Source organism: the organism of the source record quoted next, unplaced genomic scaffold, assembly GCF_019419815.1.
Source record: "Pyrus x bretschneideri cultivar Hongxiangsu unplaced genomic scaffold, Pyrus_bretschneideri_v1 Contig26, whole genome shotgun sequence".
In the NCBI taxonomy this organism is placed as follows: Eukaryota; Viridiplantae; Streptophyta; class Magnoliopsida; order Rosales; family Rosaceae; genus Pyrus; species Pyrus x bretschneideri.
In genome coordinates, this window is record NW_025999568.1 from 1,834,653 (window position 1) to 1,845,648 (window position 10,996).

Sequence of the window (10,996 nt, forward strand, 5' to 3'; positions counted from 1 at the left end):
TTTAATTTTTTTAATAATGTGATATTATATATTAATTTACACATACCATTGTTTTGTTGTTAAAGAACTTTGCGGTAGGTCAATTAGTATTACGATATAATGGTATTACTTTTCACTTCTAAGTGATAAGTATTAAGTTTAATTCTCGCTAAATGTGAATTTAAATCACATTATTACTAGTCTATTGTGAAGCTTAGCTCACTTTCACACCTTTAATGTAAATCATATCGTTTCTTAAAATAAAAACATAACAAGTACCAGGTTCTTCGTTCTTTCTTTTTTCAAAACTTATTATACTGAAATACTCGATTATTTGTGGAGATTGTATATGTAATTGTAATTAAGTATATACTTACTCAGCTAACTGAATACAAAAACTAGAGTAATACTACACTTACTACATTGGTATCACTTTTCTAACAGCAGTAAGACCTACTTGTATTGATGGATATCACTTTATTAGATGAGAATTGTTATTAGCACTCCAAAAATCTCATTCTACACTCCAAACTTTCTATATTAGGAAAGAAAAAAACACTTATGAAGAATGTAGAATGAGATTTTTGGAGTGCCAATAATACTTTCCTATTAGATATGTGATATTAATGTGGTATACAAAATATGAAAAGATTTACTTTTTTTTTTCTTCCCAAGAATACCTTTCCAAGTATTTTGTTTTTCTTAATAAGTTCATTGACAAGTTCCTTTTTTGCTACTAACTTATTTGACTAGTTCTTTTTATTTATTTATCATTTTTTGAATCACGGCGTACTACGCGAGATTCACATGTTTTAAATATATTTATTAATGTAGATAGAAAGGAATAATAAATACATTTAATATAAGCGGTCTTTTAACTAATCAAAGCAGCTGAATCCATATTAATAAAAACGATCTTTCAATTTTCATCTACATTTTATTGAATTTATATTAACATTAGAAAAAACTAATATTTAATAAACAACTGATTGCTAGCCCATTGTGAAGTTAACCCCACTTTCTCCTCTTAGTGTACTTAACATCGTTTGTTTAAAAAAAAAAAAAAAGAAAGATCATTTGACAACTAATTGAATCACATTATTATGCGTGTGCAAGTGACTTTTTTATAACTGGCACTACGCATCTCTTAAGTGTTTAAAAAGTCAGAAATAATATTTAATAAACAACCGCGTGCAAAAGGTATTTTTTGAATCACAGCGCGCTACGCGCGACTTAAACATTTTACATGCATTTATATGTGTGAATTGCTTCAATATTTTTTTATTTCATTATTTTCTGTTTTTATCACCGGTGCTACGCGTCTCTTAAGATGTTTTGAACACAACATTCATGATTTTTCTTATTTTGTATTATATTTTTCTTCCCCATCACGTGGGTACCATCAACTTTGTTATTTATTTATTCTTTTCTCTCTTCCCTTCCATTTTTTTCATTCTTTTCTCTCTTCCCATTTATATTTGTATTATATTTTATGATGACCAAATTACCAACTTACCCTTACATTATTTGATATATTATTTTGGACACGTTTTGAAATTTTTTGGTTGAGGGGCAATTTGGTCCAATTATTTTTGTCGAAGCCGGTGACACCAAATTGAGCCTCCGGCTTTATATATAGATTTGTTGCTAAGAGTTTTCGTAACAAGTTGAGATTGAGTAATCACTTGTACTAAATTTGACATTCATGTTGTGTTTTTCATGTTCGTGTTGTTTTCATAATATACTAGATATCTTAACGAGTCGTGTCGTGTAACACCCATTAAAATAAACAAGTAATATGATCCGATATGAACTCAATCCGTTAATATTACAGGTAATATGATTGACCCGTTAAATAACATATATTTTAAATCAATAACTAATCAAATGAACGTAATACTAAAAACGTAAGTGAGATAAAGAGAATGAACCACTATGATTATGAATGGTTAAACGATCTTTAAATTAGATGGTTTTTACAGATATGATCTTTAGATGATGATAAAGAGAATGAATCACTATGATTGATGTTCGTACAATGAAAGGACGTTAATCGTAAGTGAGGAAACAAATAAGTTCTCCATGAGGGAACACATCATTATCCATTTATGAAAGTGATTTTTCGTAAGTATGATTTAAAGGATAATACTTTCATTCATCTCTGAAGGAATGAGCTTATTCCCCCATGCAAAGAATGTATATTTACTGTACAAATATATAATTAGACTTGTTCAATTTCTTAATCTTCATTAAAGATCACCTCTACAAAAATCATTTGAATCAGAGATCAATTTAGTAATTCAAATGAATAAAATAAATAAAAGGTGCAGGTACCAAACACCATATTCATGATGTACTGTTTATTTAGTTGATACGTTTTGATGATTAAACGGTTTCTGATTCGAATAATTTTTTGGAGGAGGGATCTTCAATAATGATTAAGAAAATAAACAGTTATAATCATTGAGTTTATATGCTCAAGATACGTTATTTGCAAATGAGGAAATTTGTGTACCCCTCATGAATGATGCAAGTATTATCCTAATTTAAATTAATTGGTCAATTTAGTAATAACTGTGTTTTTTTGGTTCCACGTTTACAAGAATGTTTTGGTGGAAAGAGGTATTCTCGATAACATGCTTTTTCCTTCATTATAAAACTCACAAAGATACTAAGAAAGGATCAACGGCTTAATGAGTTAAAATTATGATATGTTTGACTTTATTTTTTAGGGTTTCTTTGGTAACCATTCTAGTGAAATTTTAAAACTTGTTTGGTGAGTGTTTACAGTTTGAGGTGTGATAGTTTATTTTTGTGTTAACTACATTTTACTCAATTTATACTTTGTCTTTTTTAATATCTAATCCTCCATTATATTAATGATTTTTTTTTTTTTTTTGTCAATCTGGTGCAAATGTGGCTTACACATTTGCTTATATTAGGATTTACGCTCACTATGACATCAATTTAATGAATGATCAACAATCACTTCGACAAAGACATACAATTTTAATACATTATGATGTAAAATGAAAAAATTAAAATTTCATGACCTGTTTTAAAAATCACCTAGAGCTGAAGGTTGTGAAATGTAGTTACCCCTTATCTTATTTTTAGGGTAAATCAACTTGTGATAATTATGACAAAGTAATTACCTTCGCATTCATCATTATTTAATTGACTTAATTTTCTCTAAATAAAACTTAGAAGGTGGTTTTCGATTTTATAGTGACATAACTCCATCTTTGCAATTATGTCCTTTTTTGTCTTCTTCTGTGTATTGAAAGCAAGAATTAAAATGTTAGCATTGGACGTTATAAGCTCTCTGTCACTTAGGATTTAGGAGGAAGAGCAACCCAATAGAGTAAATTATAATACAGTGTTGTCAACTTGAACCTTGACGTAACTCTTCACGGCATCGAAGTATCCTTGAGTCACGCCAACATTGGTGCGACTAGAATTCAATTGCCTTTATCTCTCGATTTCAAGGACACCAATGAATTTTCCACTAACGCGTGAAACTCATTTTCCGCATTTGTCATTACCTTTTAAATGAGAATCTTACGAGAAAATTTGAAGAACTTCTTCTTCTTTATTTTTGCTCTGTCTCTATCGTTACAATTTCTCAGTAAGACAAAAAATAAATAGTCATGATTGAATTAAAAAAGATAAGTATTTTTTCTCAACCACCATAAAAAGTCCCTTCTTTATCCCCAAATTGAAAATTACTTGAAACTATAATTTGGAAAGACCAGATTAATGTACATCAAAAGTACTAATCTCAATGAAAGACTAATACAATTTGGAAAACTTAAACATAATACTGGCATTAGATCCATTATTCTAAAAATCTCTACCTATGCACTAGGCGGCTGGCCATTGCTTCGATTAATCCCTAGACGAACCCGTCCAAAACTGACTCGGCACCCGCCTAGGTCGCAACTGTCACTTAAACAGAAAATAGATAACTTTCATTTTGCAATTTTTTTCCAATAAATTGTAAGAGACTAGTTGAATACTTAGATGAACACACATTATATACTTGTTCCCCATGTTTTCATCATATTCTAATACTTTATAATATATTATGTCATTCCACTTTGCACTATACGTATTCCAATAAAATTATGTATCTTTTAAGTATAAGCAGACACTTATTTATACATTATATAATAAATTTACTTAAATCCGTCTAGTTGCCTATATACTAGACTCTAATTTACCGCCCGACCAGCATCTATCGTCTTTTAGAACCTTGATTAGATCTAAAGACTTGACAAGGAAGCTTAGAAATTTGGAAGCATATGATATGAAATCAACAAGTAAAAGAGAATACGTGTACTTAAAGTCAAGTCACCACACACACACAATAAACTTCACAAAGGGGGATTTGATGCGTACAAGGTAGGCACCACCATTCAGCTTTCTTGTTGAAGGGGTTACTTGTTCAATGGGAAAGCAAGACAAAGTTGAGAATTTTATAATTTGAAGTTTGTCTATAGGCAGTGGCGAAGCTATATGAGGGTGAGAAGTGGCAGCCGCCACTCCCTTCGTCGGAAAACATGCCTAGGAGCTTTAGTTCAACCCTTCTGCTCTCGTTGAAAATGAGAATTCCTGCTCCTTTGATTTGGTTTCTGTTGCTGCGCAGCAAAGATGGATTTGTTTTTTACCTCTTTTTTATTAGATTTTGGAGAAGGAAATCTGAAAAAAGATGTAGGTGCAGACCGACGGAACTTGCAAAGAAGATGAAGGTTTGTTTGATATTCCCTATACCAAACGGTGTCGTTTGGCAATGCTAACCCTTTTTTTATATTTTTCTCTCTTAAAAGTCGAAACTGATTGTACTGACACATTTGTTTACATTTTTCTCTCTTAAAAGTTAAAACTAATTTTACTGACACACTCTTCTCCTTCGATCCCTTCTGCCCACTTTGTTTACCCATTTCCCCTCTCTTTTTTTCTATTCTGACCGCACCTTTTTTTGGCTTGTTAATCAATTTCTTTCTCTTTTTTTTTTTATTATTATTCTTGTATGTATTTTTCCTCTTTTTAAGACCCCAGCATATGTATTTTAAACTCTCACATTATCTATAAATATTATATTAATTTTTAAAAAATAATGTAAATATTGTTTAATGCTTATTTTATGATAAAAGAAATTCATTTAAATCCATCTAGGCTCCTGCCTAAATCTCGCCTAGGTGCCTAGCTGTAGGCTCTAGTCCGCTACTTGACTAATGCTTAACGTTTTTTTAGAATCTAATCCTAACCAATTTAAGCTTTTTACATGGCTTTAATATTATCGCTTACAACCGCTTTGGTGAAGAGATGGTTTTCTGTTATGGTTTTCTGTTATGAATATTGATTCAAAATTTTGCACTCTCCATTGTGAAATCAACCACTTCGATAGAACTTTGCGCTCTTTTGAATTTCGCCGCTCCTCTCAGCAAATCATGACTTCGCCACTGACTATAAGCAGTCCTTCTAGATGGTACAAAAGATGTCATAGACTCGTATACCAACAATGTAAATTAGAGTAAATCTTTTATAAGAGCATTCCCACCGTAGCAAATTGCTCGGGGGACAGTCTCCAGAACAAAGGCCCGAGGGCCGGTGGATGGCCTCCAGCGTGAGGCAGGCCGGGGGATGGGGGAGGCCCGAGGGCCAGGCCCGTGAGGGATTGCCAGGCCTTGAGCCCGAGGTGGGGATGACGCCATGCTGACGCCAGGGTGGCGTCAGCGTATTATTTAATTTTTTTTGTGTCAGGCGCGTGCACCCCACCCGCGCGTGGGGGCGCGTCCCGACACAATAATCAGAAAAAAAAAATGTTTTGTCAGTTACCGTTGGGAAGCCACGTGGCTTCCCACGGTACGTTAGATCCTAACGGTCACTTAATGTGGACCGTTAGATCTCAACGGTAAAAAAAAAAAAAGTGTCAGATTTAATATCCACCGTTCGATCTGAGATCAACGGTGGATATTAAAATGCTTTATAAATTAAAAAATAAATGAAAAAATAGTTTAAAAAATCTGAAAAGTTACCGTTGTGACACGTGGCACAATCTGGAGCGTTGGAATTCAAATTTTTTTATATCCAACGGCAGAGATTAATTAATTGAATAAAAATTTAAAAAAAATTGTAAAAAATTCAAAAAAATTCAAAAAAAAATCTGAAAAAAATTGTAAAAAAAAATTGTTTTTACTTTTCTATAAATACCTTCTCATTATCATCTACCTTCACAACAATTTCATATTTTCTCAACTACTTTCAATCACATTCCTTTCTTTGTCTCAAAGTTTGAATCCATTTTTTTTCAACAAAATGACCACTGGTGCAGGTACGAATTGGTTGCTTATTGAAGATGTTGCGTTGTGTACTAGCTGGGTTGAAGTTACTCATAGTTCGCTTACGGGTAATGAGATGCAGTTGCGAGAAATGTGGAGTCTTATTCATACCAATTATCTTGAGAAAATTGGTGGGAAAAGAACCAAAGAATCGATGTCCAGTCGTTGGAAATTACTTAGCCAATCGTTTAGTACGTGGAGAGACGCTTTGGCACAAGCTAGTAGTAATATTCGAAGTGGGAAAAATTACTCGGATATGGTAAGAAGATATTATTATTTATTGTTTGTATTATTTATTTGTTACGTACAAAATTTATTATTTATTGTTACTTATTTGTTACATTATAATTATGTTGTTTGTTACATTATAATTATGTTGTTTGTATTATTAATTTGTTTGTTACATTATAATTATGTTATTGTTACTTATTTGTTACATTATAATTATGTTGTTTGTATTATTTATTTGTTACTTATTTTCATTAAAATTAATGTATAATATCACTTACATTAAGAAAAAAAAATGTGTATATTTAAGGTTAAAATTATTTACTAAACTTGGAACTCTAGCCCCATGTTATGATTAACATGACATATATATATATATATATATATTTATTTATTTGTTAATTATTTTCATTATTTACTAAACTTGAAGCCTTCTTACTTATTTTCATTATCTTTGTTACTTATATATATATATATGTATATATTTGCTAGTTACTTATTTTCATTATAATTATTTATTTGTATTATTTATTTGTTACTTATTTTTATTGTGTAGGAACTTCAAGCACAAGCTTGGTACGCTGCCAAAACCAAAAGCAAAAATAAATCATTCAACCGGTGGGAATGTTGGAATATTGTCAAAGATTGTCCTAAATTTAGAGTTGTGCCAGTTGGTCCAGAAGTGCACATGAACAGCACCCCTCTACACTCTACACCCGATCATGAGAGAGCAGATGATGCAGAAGAAGTGCTCGAAACGCCCCTCCCTGAACAAGCGTCGGGTTCGACCCGTTTTCCAATTAGGCCTCAAGGTAAGAAGGCTTCAAAGAGAAAAGGGAGTGCTTCCAAGAACGATTATGCAAAGTTCATGGAAGAACTTACTCGCCAAGGTGAATTGACTTTGGCGAGGGAACTGGCGAAAGATGAGGCTGATAAGGCTGATAAGGCATCAAAAGCAGCAGCTGTTGAGAGAGAATTTTATGCTAATGAGAGAGAAAGAGAGCTACTTAGGCAAGAAAGGGAACATGTTAGAGAAGAAAGACGAGCTCAACAAGATCGTGAGATTATGAACATGTCTTTAGAAGGGAAGTCTCCAAATTCTAAATTTTTTTGGAAGTCAGAGAAAGCGGACGTGGTGCGAAGGAGGCGTGCAAGAGAAACAATAGCAAGCCAAGGTGGTTCTAGCACCGCAAGAGAAGATCATCCTAGCACCACAAATTGGTTAAGTGATGATGAATAGAGTACTTTTTGTAATCGGAGCCCATAATTTTCCAATCACTTTGTGTTGTAATTTATTATTTATTGTTTGTATTATTTATGTTGTTTCCATGTTCATGAATATTTATTCAAATTAATTTGGTAAGTTATTTATATTAAGAATTAATTTGGTAAGTTATTTAATTTGGTAAGTTATTTATGTTGTTAAAAGTCCATGACCATGACCATCGTTCTAATTAAAAGTCCTTGTATAAAATAATTAAAAGTCCATCGTTCTAATTAAAAGTCCTTTACATAGATTACATATACTAAGAATTACATAAACATAAACATAAACATACCAAATTAAATAACATAAACACACCAAATTAAATAACATAAACATACCAAATTCAAAATAACACACTAAAATGAACTTAATTATCTTCAGCTTGTTTCAATGCCCACTGGTGCTCTATCAAGTCAATTTGTCGGGCATTGTGCATGTCTGGCATTTGAAATGCAGTATATCGTTGAATGAGCCTTTCATTTTAACATCTATCCCTTTGTAATGGCTCATGTTGCACGGGCTCATCGGTGGCGTCATGAGCACAATATATATGTGTTCTTGAATTGTTCATCGGGTCTGGCTCATATTCATCAACAGCTTCATAATCGTACTCATCTTCCACAATCATGTTGTGAAGAATGATGCACGTCATCATGATGGATCGAAGCGACTCCACATCAAACAATCTGGCAGCACCCCTGACGATCGCCCAGCGAGCTTGGAGGATACCAAAACAACGCTCCACATCCTTCCTGCACCCCTCTTGACAGCTTGCAAAGTGTTTTTCCTTCGCACTCCGCGAACGTGGCACTGTTTTGACAAATGTTGACCAGCGCGGGTAGATGCCGTCAGCTAGGTAGTATGGCCCGTCGTACATACGTCCGTTGACCTCATATGTAACTTTTGGTGCCTTTCCTTGCAGGACATCATTGAACACTGGGGATTGGGCAAGGACGTTGATGTCATTTTGAGCTCCCGGGACCCCGAAAAAGGCGTGCCAAATCCATGTATCAAAAGATGCCACCGCCTCCAGAATGATACTTTTTGCCCCTTTTCTGTCCCCGTAAGCGCCTTGCCATGCACTTGGACAGTTTTTCCACATCCAGTGCATACAATCTATGCTTCCAATCATCCCAGGAACGCCACGCATCTCCGCCTTCTTCAACAGCCGCTCCAAGTCCATGTGTGTGGGTTTGCGGAGGTACTCAGCGGTGTAGATAGATTCGATTGCTCCGCAAAACCTCATCAGGGACTCAAGAATGGTTGATTGCCCCATCCTCGTTATCTCATCCACTTGGTCTGCAGATGCTCCATATGCAAGCATCCGCAAGGCAGCAGTAATTTTTTGCTCCGGCAGTAGACCCATAGCACCAAAAGCATCTTTTTTTTGCACAAAATAAGAATCATGGTTGCAAACAGCAATCATGATTTTGTTGAACAAATGTCGTTCCATTCTAAAACGACGTCTAAAGTACATATCAGGGAATGCACTATTTGGAACAAAATAATCATCCAAGAGTTCCATACCTCGTCGTTGCCTGCTTCTATCAAGGTTTCCGGAACGCCTGGGCCTGCAGATCTGAGCCGCAGCTTGGATGACTCGACGGGAATGTGAGGCTCTGCCCCTTCTTACTTCGTCATCTCTCATTTGACGCTCCTCATCTTCTTCCCTCTCATTTCTTACCCCCTGGTGATTGAACATTGATTCTGATTGGTTAAACAAGTCTTCCTCTTCCTGATTCAATTCCCACATCATCCTTGAGGAAGAAGAAGAAGACATTGAAAGAAAGAAACAGAAAATATGAATATTGATACTGATTTTTGTGAATAAGGAAGCAGAAATTATGAATAATGATAGAGATCTTGAGAATTTTGGTGTGAGATTTGTGATGATGGATGGTGGATTATATAGAGGATTCAGAAAGGATTAGGTTCTGCATAATGCCACGTGGCATGCCGTCATTCGTTAAAAATCTGATGGAAATCTATCATCAAAGATTGTTAACAGATTATGACACGTGGCATGCCGTCATTCGTTTAAAATCTGATGGAAATCTATCCTCAAAGATTGTGAACCGATTATGACACGTGGCGCGACGTGATTGGTTAATAATCTTATCAGAAATCCATCACCAATAATTGTATTATTTTGTATTATTTAATAATACTTAGGATATTGACACGTGGCGCAACGAGAACGATTAAAAATCTTATCCGATATTACATTTAAAATTATTTTGTATTAATTTTATAAATAAAAAAAATACTAATATTTTATTGCCTATTGCCAGGGCTATAGAAGTGTAACGGTGGAGATGCAAAATCTATTGCCAGGGCTACTTACTGTTCATTAAGGGCAATTACTGTTCATTAGGTGGATTGAATAGTGTATTGCCAGGGGGGAGGGCTCCAACGCTGGAGTTGCTCTAAGAGTGCCACACGGTCGAACTTTAACGAATGTGATAAGAAATTGAAATGTTGTACGCGCGAGGCCGGATTAAAAAAAAAAAAAAACTTAAGAACGGAAGGAAGAAGGCGTGCCAGTGAGGGAGAGTGAGGCCAAATAAATGATTAAATTCATGCAACCATATTCAATTGCTTTATATACTAATGTGAATTGGTGAAATGGTCGGACTGTTCACAGTTGGAATGCACCAAGACAACCTAGCTCTTTTGAAAAGCTATCCATCATTAGCCACTTTGAAGGCTTCAAGCTTTTATTTAAGAAATACCCATAAAGTGAGACTGAAACCTTAATACCATTTTTTTTTGGAAAAATTAGGTTTCTATCCTTATTTTTCATACTCCATTGATTAAGACCTTATTCATTTTAAATTTTTGATCACATTTTAATAAACATCATTAACTATTTTTGTAATAACCTGTTCCTAATTTTACGATTTTATAAATTTTAAAAGTGCGAATTGACCAAAATGCACCTCGATGCAAGGATTTTGACTTTCATTGACTGTCATATCATAACCTGTATAAACCATTCTCGTAGCATATTGTCATAGTACTCGTCGCTACGAACGCGTGGGTGCAAGTGGAATCCAAATCAGAGCTATGGTTAAAATTTTACAGAATTATGAATGTGATGGGCATTTTAGTAATTTCACTATTCTAGATAAATTGGCTATTATTTTAATAATTTTCTTTTAAGTTTTTTGTCCGGTGA